The 12991-nt window shown below is 34.8% G+C and overlaps 1 long non-coding RNA gene across 1 annotated transcript; it reads left to right on the top strand.

The window, feature by feature from the left end:
* The first annotated feature begins 10713 nt into the window (after positions 1-10713).
* LOC128549803 (uncharacterized) lies at positions 10714-12643 on the top strand. The gene is made up of 3 exons (XR_008367963.1): positions 10714-10792; positions 12117-12236; positions 12522-12643. It is a non-coding gene; the product is annotated as an uncharacterized LOC128549803 (long non-coding RNA).
* The last annotated feature ends 348 nt before the right edge of the window (positions 12644-12991 follow it).

Genomic DNA, 12991 nt, shown 5'->3' with positions numbered 1-12991 from the left:
GTCCTCACCATTGCAAGCAGAATGTTAGGCCTGGGATAAATTAATACGTCATTACGCCGCTTGATTCAGAAAAAAGAGATAATTGTCCTCTACGATCTGAGTTCAGTAACATTCTATTCCAGTGGCAATGTTCCTTGGTTTTAGTGCAGATAGCTAAATCCTGCGCATACGCTTAGTATGAATCAACGTTCGTTTCCTCGGGCGATTCCGTTATAAAAACTTCTTATGGTAATTGCAAATACATACGTGACGGTCTCACATACATGTATGGTACCTGAACAAAACTCGTTTATAAAAATCGTTTCAAACGTGTCTTTAGTAGTTGTTTTAAAAACAAAATGGCGTAGTTTTGAAAAAAAAAGCAAAAACAGAAGTCCGACAAAGTTTTATTTCGTCGTTGACCAAATAAAGTTATCTTTATTATACCCACCGATTTTGCCCTTTATTTTGAATGGAGGTAGTATGGATGAAACACCTATGATTCAGTTGCTGATACATGATGACAATGGTCAAGACGACAACGATATATCCTACATGTTAAATAAAACGATGCCAATTAGGTTTTATTACTATATATTTAAGATTTTGAAGATTGAGAAGACAAAATATTAATCGAAATATTACCAATTATTATGTTATTGGTTATATGACTGAATAAAATCAAATGAATGCATGACATTCTTTGAATGTTTTCCTTTTTTAACTTTGATAGGAAACGTAAAACAACACATTTAGAGAAGAACCGTAAAATCTTGCAAATTGCGCTTTAAACGATTATACTTAAATTGCCTATTACTAAGACAAGTCCGTGGCGGAAAGGTTTCGAAAAAACAAAACAGTTAATTTTGTGATGACACATAAGCATCTGGATTTTTATATTAACATCACATTAAGATATTTAGGCTCATTTAAAAGGAAAAGTCAGCTTTATTATGCATATAATATGTTTTAGCATACCGGAATATTGATGACTTCTTTTCATCTTAATACATTCGTGGTGTCAGCTTTTTGTAAAAGTTAGTCAGCGGCCCGTTTATTAGTCCCCTACTGGTTGAAAACCAGTTTCGGGGACTGTAGGAATGCGCTTTTCCGTCCGTCCGTCCGTCAGCAATTTCTTGTCCGGTCCTTAACTCTGTCATTCATCAAGGGATTTTATTATCACTTGGCACAAATGTTCCCCATGATGAAACGACGTGTCATGCGCAAAACCCAGACCCCTGGCTCAAAGGTCAAGGTCACAATTGGAGGTCAAATATCAACAGGGCCTTTTTCCTGTCCGGTCCATAACTCTGCCATCCATGAAGGGATTTTAATATTACTTGGCACAATTGTACCTCATAATAAGACAATTTGTCATGCACAAAATTCAGACCACTAGCTCAAAGGTCAATGTCACACTTGGCAGTCAAATGTTAACAGTACTTGGCACAAATGTTCCCCATGATGAGACGACGTGTCATGCGCAAAACCCGGACCCCTAGCTCAAAGGTCAAGGTCACAATTGGAGGTAAAATGTCAACAGGTTTTTTTCCTGTCCGGTCCATAATTCTGCCATCAATGAAGGGATTTTAATATACCTTGGCACAAATGTACCCCATAATAGGACAATATGCCATGCTCAATTTTCAGACATCTAGCTCAAAGGTCAAGGTCACACTTGGCAGTCAAATGTTAACATAGCATGAACAGGGTCTGTTTCGTGTCCGGTCCAGAACGCTGTCATTCATCAAGGGATTACAATATTACTTGGCATAAATGTTTCCAATGATGAGATAACGTGTCATGCGCAACAGCCGGAACCCTAGCTTAAAGTTCAAGGTCACACCTGGAGATCAAAGGTCAATAGAATTTTTTTCCTCTCCGGTTTATAACTTTGTCATACAAAAAGGATTTAAATATCAGCTGGCACATATATTCCCCTAGATGAGACAATGTACCATGCACAGAACCCGGGCCCTTAGCTGAAAGGTCAAGATCGCACTTGGAAGTCAAAGGCCAAACGGGTTTTTTCCCTGTCCAGTCTGTAACTCAACAATCCTTAAAGGGATTTTAATATTACTTGACAAAAATGTTCACCACCATATGGAGTGTCATGCGCAAGAACCAGGTCCCTAGGTCTAAGGTCAAGGTCACACTTTGAGGCCAAAGGTCAGATACAGGAATGACTTTGTCCGGAGCATTTCTTCTTCATGCATGGAGAGATTTTAATGTAACTTGGCACAAATGTTCACCACCATGAGACGTAGTGTCATGTGCAAGAACCAAGTCCCTAGGTCTAAGGTCAAGGTCACACTTAGAGGTCAAATGTCAAATTCAAAAATGATGTCCGGAGCATTTCTTCTTCGTGCAGGGAGGGATTTTGATGTAACTTGGCACTAATGTTCACCATCACGAGGCACCATTGTTTTTAGAATTACTTCCCTTTGTCATTATTATAAATAGTTTATATTGTAACTTTTTTATTACAGGCCGTAGGGAAAAGTCGAAACCACTTTTCTGTAGTACAACATGCATTATCTTTAGGTGTATTTTGACCTATCTCTACCTGGTAAAGGGATTTGTGTTGACCTATATTATATAGATTTTTTTAGGATTAACTTCCCTTTGTTGTTACAATAAATAACTTGTATTACAACTTTTTTATAATTGAAAATACAGGTGCTAGTGTAAAGAAATTTGCTATGACGGGCGTATATTGTGACATTCTGGCACTCTTGATTATATTCATAGATGTTATGAAACAATCAACAACTGCAGGTTTTATATACGCAAATTTTAATCCAAGTGTTTTGTTATAACATATTGTATATTTAGTACAATATTGTTTATACATTATTGACAGATATCAGTTCATTATGTTATAAATACAGCAGTAGAGAAAATTAAGTGCTTTCCAGTAGGGGACTTTGTATTGCATGGCAATACCTCATTCACTTGTTATGCTATGTTCAACATAACTGAGACTGAAAGATCGTTAAAGTACCGGTATAAGTTTGACCAGTTACGAAAAAAAAAAATAATTATCAGCTTGCGTATGCAATGGCACAGAAAGCTAGATTCAATGTGATTCGCAGGCTTCGGTCCTTTTCGTTGTTTTTATCTGTATCGTAATACCGTGTTGTCGAAACGGGCCGGTCTAATTGTAGTCCGTTTTCAATACTTTACTACACAGTCTATAGATTATGCTGTTGATGCAAATTTATCACACTGAACATATAAAATCTGCTGTTAACTTAAATATTAATATTTTAAAAGTATATATTTATTCGTAAACATTTGCGATACATAGTACCAAAATGTCACTTAGTAGACACCGTAAGTCTTTGTTGTAAACAGATTGAACAATGGAAGTCTAAATGTAGAAAGGACTAAAGTAGTTATTTAAACTATCTAATGTTCGGTTACGCTTTACTAAATTACACTTATCAGTAATTAAATCACCGACATAAATAATCCCTACTGCGATAAAGTGAAATATAGTCTTATCTACGATTGTTTTATCAACAAGGATACGTTTACCGACCTTTTGTATTTTATTATTTTTAGAGGAGGGTATTTTGAAACGTTACAAATATCACAGTGAGTTGACACGACGAGTACCGATTACCCGTAAAGGGGTTAATCTATAAGTTAAACAAATATCAATAGGGAAGATATTGATTACTTTTAATGACTTGACCTTATGTCATTCAGTAGAGAGAACAAAAAAACCCATATGTAAGATCTTTCGTCGGTCCGTCCCTATTTGTATCGTTTATATCTCAAAAAGTATTTGACATACGAGTTTTATTCAGCACGGAAACCAGTGCAACAGAGCTTTTAATTTGGATCTCACACAGTCAGACCAGAGTTAAGGCCCTTGACGTAGTCAAAAATATGCATAAAAAGTCCTAATTTGTATCGCAAGTATCTCAAAAAGTATTTGACCCAGTATTGTGAAACATTACAGGAATATTATTCAGCATGTGAATTTGTGCATCTGGGGTTTTCTGAGAGATATCACTCAGTCAGACCAGATATATGGCCCTTGACTTAGTAAGAAAAAATATGCATAAAAAGACATTAAAGTTGTGTCGCACATGGCCCAATTGTTCAAAACTTTAACAGACTGTTAAACTAATCGCTTGTTAAATTTTGATTCAAAATACTAGTCTTGGTAGGAAACACTAGTACAATGTTTTAATTTTACTGTAAAGACAATTTAGTGTTCATAATCCTTAAGTCATACATTTGTTTTTCTAAGTTTTTTAAAATGTTGAAATATTACTTTAAAAATTAATCAACTGTTAGCTTAATCAATTGTTAAAGTTTCGAACAACTGGGCCCATATCTCAAAAAGTATATGACATAGGGTGATGAAACACATATTATTCAGCATGTGAAGTTGTGCGCATGGGATTTTGTAACGGATCTTTATAAGTCAGACCAGAGTTACGGCCCTTGATTGTCAAAAATATACAAAAATGGGATACAAAAAAATTGTAAGTATGACTTAGAGTCATAAAACATTAGGGGATTATTATATAGCATGTTAAATAGCACACCTAGTTTGGGATTTCACTCAGCCAGGCTGGAGTTATTGTCCTGTCCTATTAGTAAGTGAAAAATACACAAGAAGTGCTTGTGTTGCATAGATATATATATCTTTAAACAACACACCTATAATCACGAAATCATGTAGGAATATTATGCAGCATGTGCATTTGTGCACCTGAGATTTTTTCACTTTGCAATATCAGAGTTATTGCCCTTGACTAAGTCAAAAAATAAAAGTTAATGCTGCATGTATGTCTAAATGTACTTGACCTAGAGTCATAAAACATTAGAGGATGGTTTTATAGCCTCTGAAGTTTTGCACCGAATGTTCTTTTTGGAATTTAACTCTGACAGGCCTGAGTTATTGTCCTTCACTAAGTGAAAAATACACATAAAGTTCAAAAGTTCTTAAAAGCTTGTATTTCAAACATCTTAACATTGAGTCATAAAACCATGTACAGTGACCGGAGTGGAACCTGTGTCCTATGGACGCACATCTAGTTTCTATTTGTTTTGCTTTCTTGTATAGATCTAAATGAATTTTGTTCTAGTATATACATCTTTGAGCTCACTATGCACTATTATCTGTAACCTTTGAGTGATATGTGGTAAAGTTGTGAGTAACTAAGTTTTTGAATCCTAATAATTTATTATTATGTTTGTTTCTGATAAAACACGCTCAGCCTAAAAATGACGTCACGTTAACCGCCGATGACGTCAATGTTTTTGTTGCTTCTGAAAACGAGCGTTATTATATTTTATCGTCTGTTTAAGATAAAGGGCATATTAGAATCGAAATAATGTATGGCATTATCGTGTTTTGCTTAAATAGATGCACTCAAAATCAATTATACGTCGTCTGGCCACACCTTGAAAATATTTCGCGGACATATAACCTCTTTTTCGTGAAAAACACGATTTTTCTATACATTATTTTTTAAGTGGTGGTACTGTGTAGCAGTTACACCTTTTCATTACGGTGTTTAGTCGTTTTATTTTTTAAAGGTGTACTACTGATCACTGTATCATTTTAGTATTTTCTAATGTGTAGTTATTAGTGAGGTCTTGATGTTTGTATGTTTACATATTGTAAATTATGTCATGAGGATGAGGCGATGGAAAGCAGACTAGCTGTAGTTTAGAATCTTAGAAATAAAAGAAGCAAAGGTAATAATTACAAATTATAATTTTGAAAAAAAAATTGATTACTAACAAGAAAAAAAGAAAAGCTGAAAAGATGAGTTAAGAGCTGATACGGAAAGCTTATAATAAAAATGTATAGACATTGAAAGAGGAAAGCAGGAATAAATACTTAGTAAGTAAGGATAACGTCTTTTGAATTATCCGTTATGTGGCCGTAGTACGTTAATGCTTTGACACGGAATGCGCATGATTAAAATATGTGTTTTACCATAAGTTTCTTCTGCTGTTAAAACAACAAAAAACTTAGTTTTACGCTAACTGGTACTTTAGCGCGTTAAGTGGTATAGCACGGATATAAGTGAAGCCGAATTACAAAGTGGTTATTTCTGGGGATGTGGGGGGGGGGAGGGGGGCGGGTTTAACGTCGCATCGACATAATCAAAGCTCATATGGCGACTTTCCAGCTTTGATGGTGGAGGAAAACCCCAGGTCCCACTCCGTGCACTATTTCATCACGAGCGGGCGCCTAAGTAGAACCACCGACCTTCCGTAGGCCAGCTACTAGTAGATGGATTCCTTACATAAAGAATTCAACGTCCCGAGTGAGGCTAGAACCAACAAGTGATTTGAAGTCGGCAACCTTCGGCCAAAGAAGATCCTTTGAAAGCGTAGAATGCAACCAAGCAAAATAAATGCAGAGACGGTTTGATTGAGTCTGTTCATTATAGATAGTGAGAAGAGCAACATTCCACTCACGCCCCCAGAGCACTGGATTAAGCGGAACTCTGTTACCTATGAATATTGAGTGAACTCCGTAATCCAAAAGGACCATGTTTATGAGTAATATGGGAAGTAGTGATTTTATTATTATATAGATAACATCTACTTCGATAGCTATTGTATCTGTTTTAACATAAAATTGAAACCTTTATAGAACTTAAAAGGGACTGGGACTAAGACTTTGGCTAGAAATGGTCTTTCTTTAAAAAAGAAGTTTAGTCATATTATGAACACTGGAACATGAGTTTTTTTGTAATACTATCTTTAAAAAGCTAAATCAAGAAAACAAATCAAGTCTGAACCAGATTGCCTCGGCAATAAAACTTTCTTGCTATCTTGACCAATACAACACAGAGGAATTGTACTCAACAACTGTTTCTATTAACCTTTATAACTAAGGCTGTTAGCCTTGGGTACACCGTGTCAAACGCTTTTCAACTCTGAATGGAAAACAATATTTAAACAACTAATTCGTACGTGTTTCCATAACATATAATCTGTCAGTAACTAGGTTACAAAGCCTTCTTAAGAAATATAGCAATAATTGTCTGTTTTTGCTGTACGCTCTGGAGTTAAGTCCCTTCAACAATGAATATTAACGGATATAATGATTCTTAAATATCATTGTGATTGTACGTCCTTATCAGTTATGTTAACAACATCTGAGAAATTATCACATGTATACATGTATTTACGGAATCCTGTTCGTGCCACTTAAATTCTCGCCTATAATTATCGCGTTGTCGCCTTGTCCGAAAACATACTTACATGCGAGATTTAACAATCCTCGCGAGGTTAAGAGGGCGACAATTATCGTCTTAGTTGTCGCTTGTCTTTCTTAATTCTCGCGTCGTGAAATTGAAATCCAATAGACATAGTTGCGAGAATTAGTAAAACCTCGCATTGTCGTATTGTCGCACTGTCGCTTGGGATTATATTTCTGGACAAATTGATCGATATAATTCTTCTTGGGTATTATTTATCAATACACCGAAACAAATTTTTAATGACAGTCTCTGCTGGCTGAACACCACTAAATCCGACTGTACTTTATTTCACATAAAATAAAGTTTTCGACATTTTCTAGCGTATCAGATTTTCAGAGACTTATCGCTACTATAATATCTGAATGTTTGTGACAAAAAAGACAACATCTGTTCGTCCGTATGTACGTAATTTAGGGTAAAAGCTGTATTTCTGTACTTTCCATACGGAAAAAGTTCGTGTTTTTCATAAACTTCAAATAATTGTAGAATGTTCCAAGCACAAGATATTTTAATGAATATCTTTTATAAAATAAATCTAAACATGGTCTAAACAGATATGTAATTTATAGCTTTTTACCGCCAAAGGTTTCGTCGGGGGACCGTCTAAAAGTAAAAATAATATTGCATTCATTTTCTTTTTCGATTACCTCCATTTGTGGCTCTTCATATAAAAAAAAATCTGTAAGAAGATCCTTTGAAAGCGTAGAATGCAACCAAGCAAAATAAATGCAGACACGGTTTGATTGAGTCTGTTCATTATAGATAGTGGGAAGAGCAACATTCCACTCACGCCCCCAGAGCACTGGATTAAGCGGAACTCTGTTACCTATGAATATTGAGTGAACTCCGTAATCCAAAAGGACCATGTTTATGAGTAATATGGGAAGTAGTGATTTTATTATTATATAGATAACATCTACTTCGATAGCTATTGTATCTGTTTTAACATAAAATTGAAACCTTTATAGAACTTAAAAGGGACTGGGACTAAGACTTTGGCTAGAAATGGTCGTTCTTTAAAAAAGAAGTTTAGTCATATTATGAACACTGGAACATGAGTTTTTGTTGTAATGCTATCTTTAAAAAAGCTAATAAATCAAGAAAACAAAAACAAATCTGAACCAGACTGCCTCAGCAATAAAAACTTTCCTGCTATCTTGACCAATACAACACAGAGGAATTGTACTCAACAACTGTTTCTATAAACCTTTATAACTAAGGCTGTTAGCCTTGGGTACACCGTGTCAAACGCTCTTCAACTCTGAATGGAAAACAATATTTAAACAACTAATTCTTACGTGTTTCCATAACATATAATCTGTCAGTAACTAAGTTACAAAGCTTAAGAAATATAGCAATAATTGTCTTTATGTTTTTGCTGTACGCTCTGGAGTTAAGTCCCTTCAACAATGAATATTAACGGATATAATGATTCTTAAATATCATTGTGATTGTACGTCCTTATCAGTTATATTAACAACTCGGAGAAGCTATCACATATATACATGTATTAGCTTCAAAATAATTACCAATTTCTTATTATCTTGATGATAAACGAGTAGAAATATTTACAGCCTTAACCTATTGTTGAAAATTATATGACATTTTATCAAACGGTTGCAAGTACAATGCTTAAAATTTTATTTTTTTTGCTGGGATATTTGCCTCTTTCGGTGCGTATTAATTTTGAAATTTGTGTAACAACAAATTTAATAAATTTAGAGACCCCGCACTTTTCTTTGATAATGGCTACTGGCAAATTAATATAGATCTTAAATATTTGCATCGACTCCAAAATTAGAACACGAGACATCACAAGTTCTCAGCACGTAAATGTCCTAGGATCGACATAATGATTTTTTGCAAATTAAATGTGACCCAATTTCTTTCAAAATTATTTTTGCTTTCGACTTAGACTAGCATTCTAACATGACTCGGTTTGATTTCCAGTTGAAGAAAGAAGGAAATCAAGCTCTGTATATTCTGTGATAAACAACGGTTGACGCGCGAACCGGTAAAAGAGCATTATGACGACAATTATGACGTCAAATTGCCGCATGACGTCCGATACATTACTCCTCGGGTAAATGAATTCCAGCATAATATTCCTTAAAGTATGTCAATGAGCATGTCAGATTGAAAAACAACAAGGCCTTCTTGTGATTTATCGTCTAATTTACAACTGTTCATCGTTCAGATGCTTCAGTATTTAATCACACGGGCTAACGCCCTCGTGATCCTATTCCTACGCATATGAACTGTGAACCGTGGTAAATTAGACGATAAACCATTCGAAGGCTTTGATTATTTGTTAAATATATGTCGTCAAACTAACCATCTTTAAACTAAACCGGGAAACAAATAACCATAACTATATCATACGTGTGATCAATTTGCTAATTATGTTTGTACACGGTTGTAAAGATTTACGTTAAAATAATTAACAGTACTTTCCTGTCCTTCTGGTTGGAAGAGTTATCAAGGGCAATGTGACCAGTTCAACACCAATACAAGGTTAACCTGGCTGGATGCCGCTGTGAGTTTGTTATACTTTCTTTTTCATTATTGTCAGGTCACGCTTCATAAGATATGCCTTTTTATTACCTACTTTAAATATATCTATATCGTAAAGTTGATTTTGCGAAACAATTGACAAACATAAATATGATAGACAAAGGATCGGAACAAAAGTGTTAAGTAAAATAGTTCCTCTCCTTGAGTATTAATTGCTTGCAATCATGGTAAACATCCGGTTAAACTGACGTATATGTAATTTCCCTGAAACTTTATGTATAAATATTAGTTGAAAAAAAATAACAAAGAAAAAGTTCAATAGGAAAAGTTACGTTCACACACTATTGTCAGAAACCTTTCGAATATATTGATGTTGCTGCATGACACGGGCGTCTGAACGAGCCGACGTTCTACTTTTCCTTTGCCGTTAAGGTTATATTGTGTGCAGTGCAGATGTACAGCCCGACAACGTCAACCGTAATGCCCTTCTAGTGTAGCTTTTGCCACCATTTAGATAGAAATTACGTCATATCGTAACGGTTTGACGTGCTGCTTTAGTTTTTTTTATCTGAAGCGTAATTTAATTTCAACCAACAAGTGCAGTATAAGCAACAAATTACAATATGTATCTTTATCCAGCTGCAGGTAAAAACATGAAAGTTAAAACCTAAATTCTCGAACCTACTAACCCTTAAAGGCTGAAGATAATCAAATACACATAAAATATCATACTACACATGTCTTGTTAAACTATACGTAGACGTACGATAAACAGCTTAGCTTATACATGGGAAAGCGGTGTCGCTTGAAGAAGATGTCCCTCGAGCTGTTATCACCTTGCCAGGGTCATTATCACTCAAAGGCACCGTTCTCCCACTTCATGCTTTTCATTGGAATGACTGCATATGACATATTGTTTACATATAATTTTCAAAATGGCATCACGTTTGTTTCAGGCGGAGTGCGCTAAAACGGGTCGTACCTTGTTTACATTGATTCAAGCGATGAGGACAGATTTGTAGTAAACAATCTCAAACCTTTGGTTGATGAAAGTAAGAGTGTTTATCTAACCCAGGTCATTTTAAGTAATACTAGGTGTATTTATGTTGGATGCATCATTCTTTAAGTTTTTATTATTATTGAAGCATCGCAGCGCTCCATACTTATAACTACGATAATATCTGTACTGTACAGGTATCTATATCGCTGGGAGGGTTCTCGAATGCTGTGACTCACAATTCCGCGTGCAAGACCCTCTATCTAAAAAGATTATCCCCTACAACCGCCAAACTAACAATTTCCGCCAGGTGTCTTGGATAAGAAAGGATAATATCGTAAGAAACATGCTATATAGTATAGTCAGTAAACTAGTCAGCATATTAGATTTATGATATTAAATATTACGACAGTTACACTGAAATAATCAATTGTTTACGTTTTTCTTTCATTAAAAATTATGTCACGGCATGTTTATGAGGTATTTAGATAATTTCTTATATATCTATATTTTATTATATGGTACATATTCGTGTTGAATGATATTTTATTTAATTCAACAAAACAATTGAAATTTGATTTTAACTGATTATCACTTTTCATACAATCTCTCCATCGGCCAAACTATCCATCCGTCAATAAACATCATGAACACTTTGGATAACTTTTTCTTCATCGAACGTTTTAGATTACATTTAGACTATCTGGTACCTGTGATCATACAAAACATAAAACTGTTCCCTGGCTTCATATCATTCTAGTGTTAGATATGAAAATTCTCCATATGTATGACTAATTATCAACTGTACGAAAGACGAATTTTGCCATATCCTAACTTTGTATTCTTTCCTATAAGAATATGACGGCGTGTTTTGTGCCAGCGAAGAATATTGCATGGTTACTGTATCTATACATAACACATCATATAACCAACACTGATGCGAAAGAATTTGCAAGACTGAACTATTGAAATAGCATAAAATTATACAAGTAAAACTGATGATCTCGTTGACTGTCACTGTCATTTGTTCGATAACCATCCGGTTAGCACAGTCGTTTAAATACAAGAGTTTGTGAACCTGATCTTCGAAGGAGAGGAAAATATTCTACGAACGGCCTGAATGTTAACATTATTATTATTATTATTATTATTATTATTATTATTTTGAGAACAAGTTACTACTGTTATAGAATACATTATTCATTGATTGTAATATGTGGTTTCTATTACAGCTTAAAGTAGTGATGATACGATCAAAGTAACTTCATTTTAGCATACCTTTCATTTTTAACACTAGAGCTTTTACATTTTTATGAGGTAAACTTGAAGTATGTGTATTTGATCTTTAGGTATTATGAAAGGTTTCAAATATTTACCAGGTAATGGAAGGGACTATTTGACCTCAGTCTGGACAGGTGGAGCGGATGACCAAGTGGAAGGGTCCTGGGTATGGTACGGAAATGACCAGCCTATCCTGGAATATACAAACTGGTATCCAGGTATATATGGCAGTATAATACCTGTTACACATTCTATTACTTTCCACGAACAGACTCGGTAAGCAACTTCGATAAGAACTTTTAAAGTTGTTTACTTGACTGCGGTCGATGTTTAAATAGGATATTTTGCCAGCCGGGCGCATTTGTGTTGTTGCTCGTTTCATTACATCTTATAAGCACAATCAGTCAATATTCTGGTCTGCCATTGATTTGCTTGGATGCGTTCAGTGCTTTCAAAATATTTTAAAACAGGTTTAAGCAGCTGCTGACAACTTTTGTATATAGGTCAGCCTGACAGCGGAAGTGGTGATCATGATGAAGATTGTATATGTCTTGTTGGAAACCATGGTTACCTTTGGCAAGATCATAAATGCACAGAGAAAATGTATTGGGTTTGTGAAATGATGTAAGTACATTGGCCATCTTTAATTACTTGATTTATTCAAAATAAGTGTTTTTAAAGCATCATTGTTGACGCTTTTTAAAAGCTTGAACTTTATTCATTTTATATTTAACTTCTAGATAAATGCATGATAATTAGCTTAAGCTGAAAAATGTATATTCATTGTACATACGGTTGTTACAGGGACAGTGCAACAGGAGTAGTCGGATAAACAAACTGGATCATCTAGAAAGAATACAGACTGGATATAAAATGTATATTTCAATAAACTGTCATTCTTAATAAAATGTTCATAAAACAGTAGTTAGTCCCGGCGTCTTCTTTACAGCTAATGATAAATACTTAGTACAAG

Source organism: Mercenaria mercenaria, chromosome 16 (genome assembly GCF_021730395.1).
Source record: "Mercenaria mercenaria strain notata chromosome 16, MADL_Memer_1, whole genome shotgun sequence".
NCBI lineage: Eukaryota > Metazoa > Mollusca > Bivalvia > Venerida > Veneridae > Mercenaria > Mercenaria mercenaria.
The sequence above is the reverse complement of the archived record's forward strand: the minus strand, read 5'-3'. Positions and strand labels throughout refer to the sequence as shown.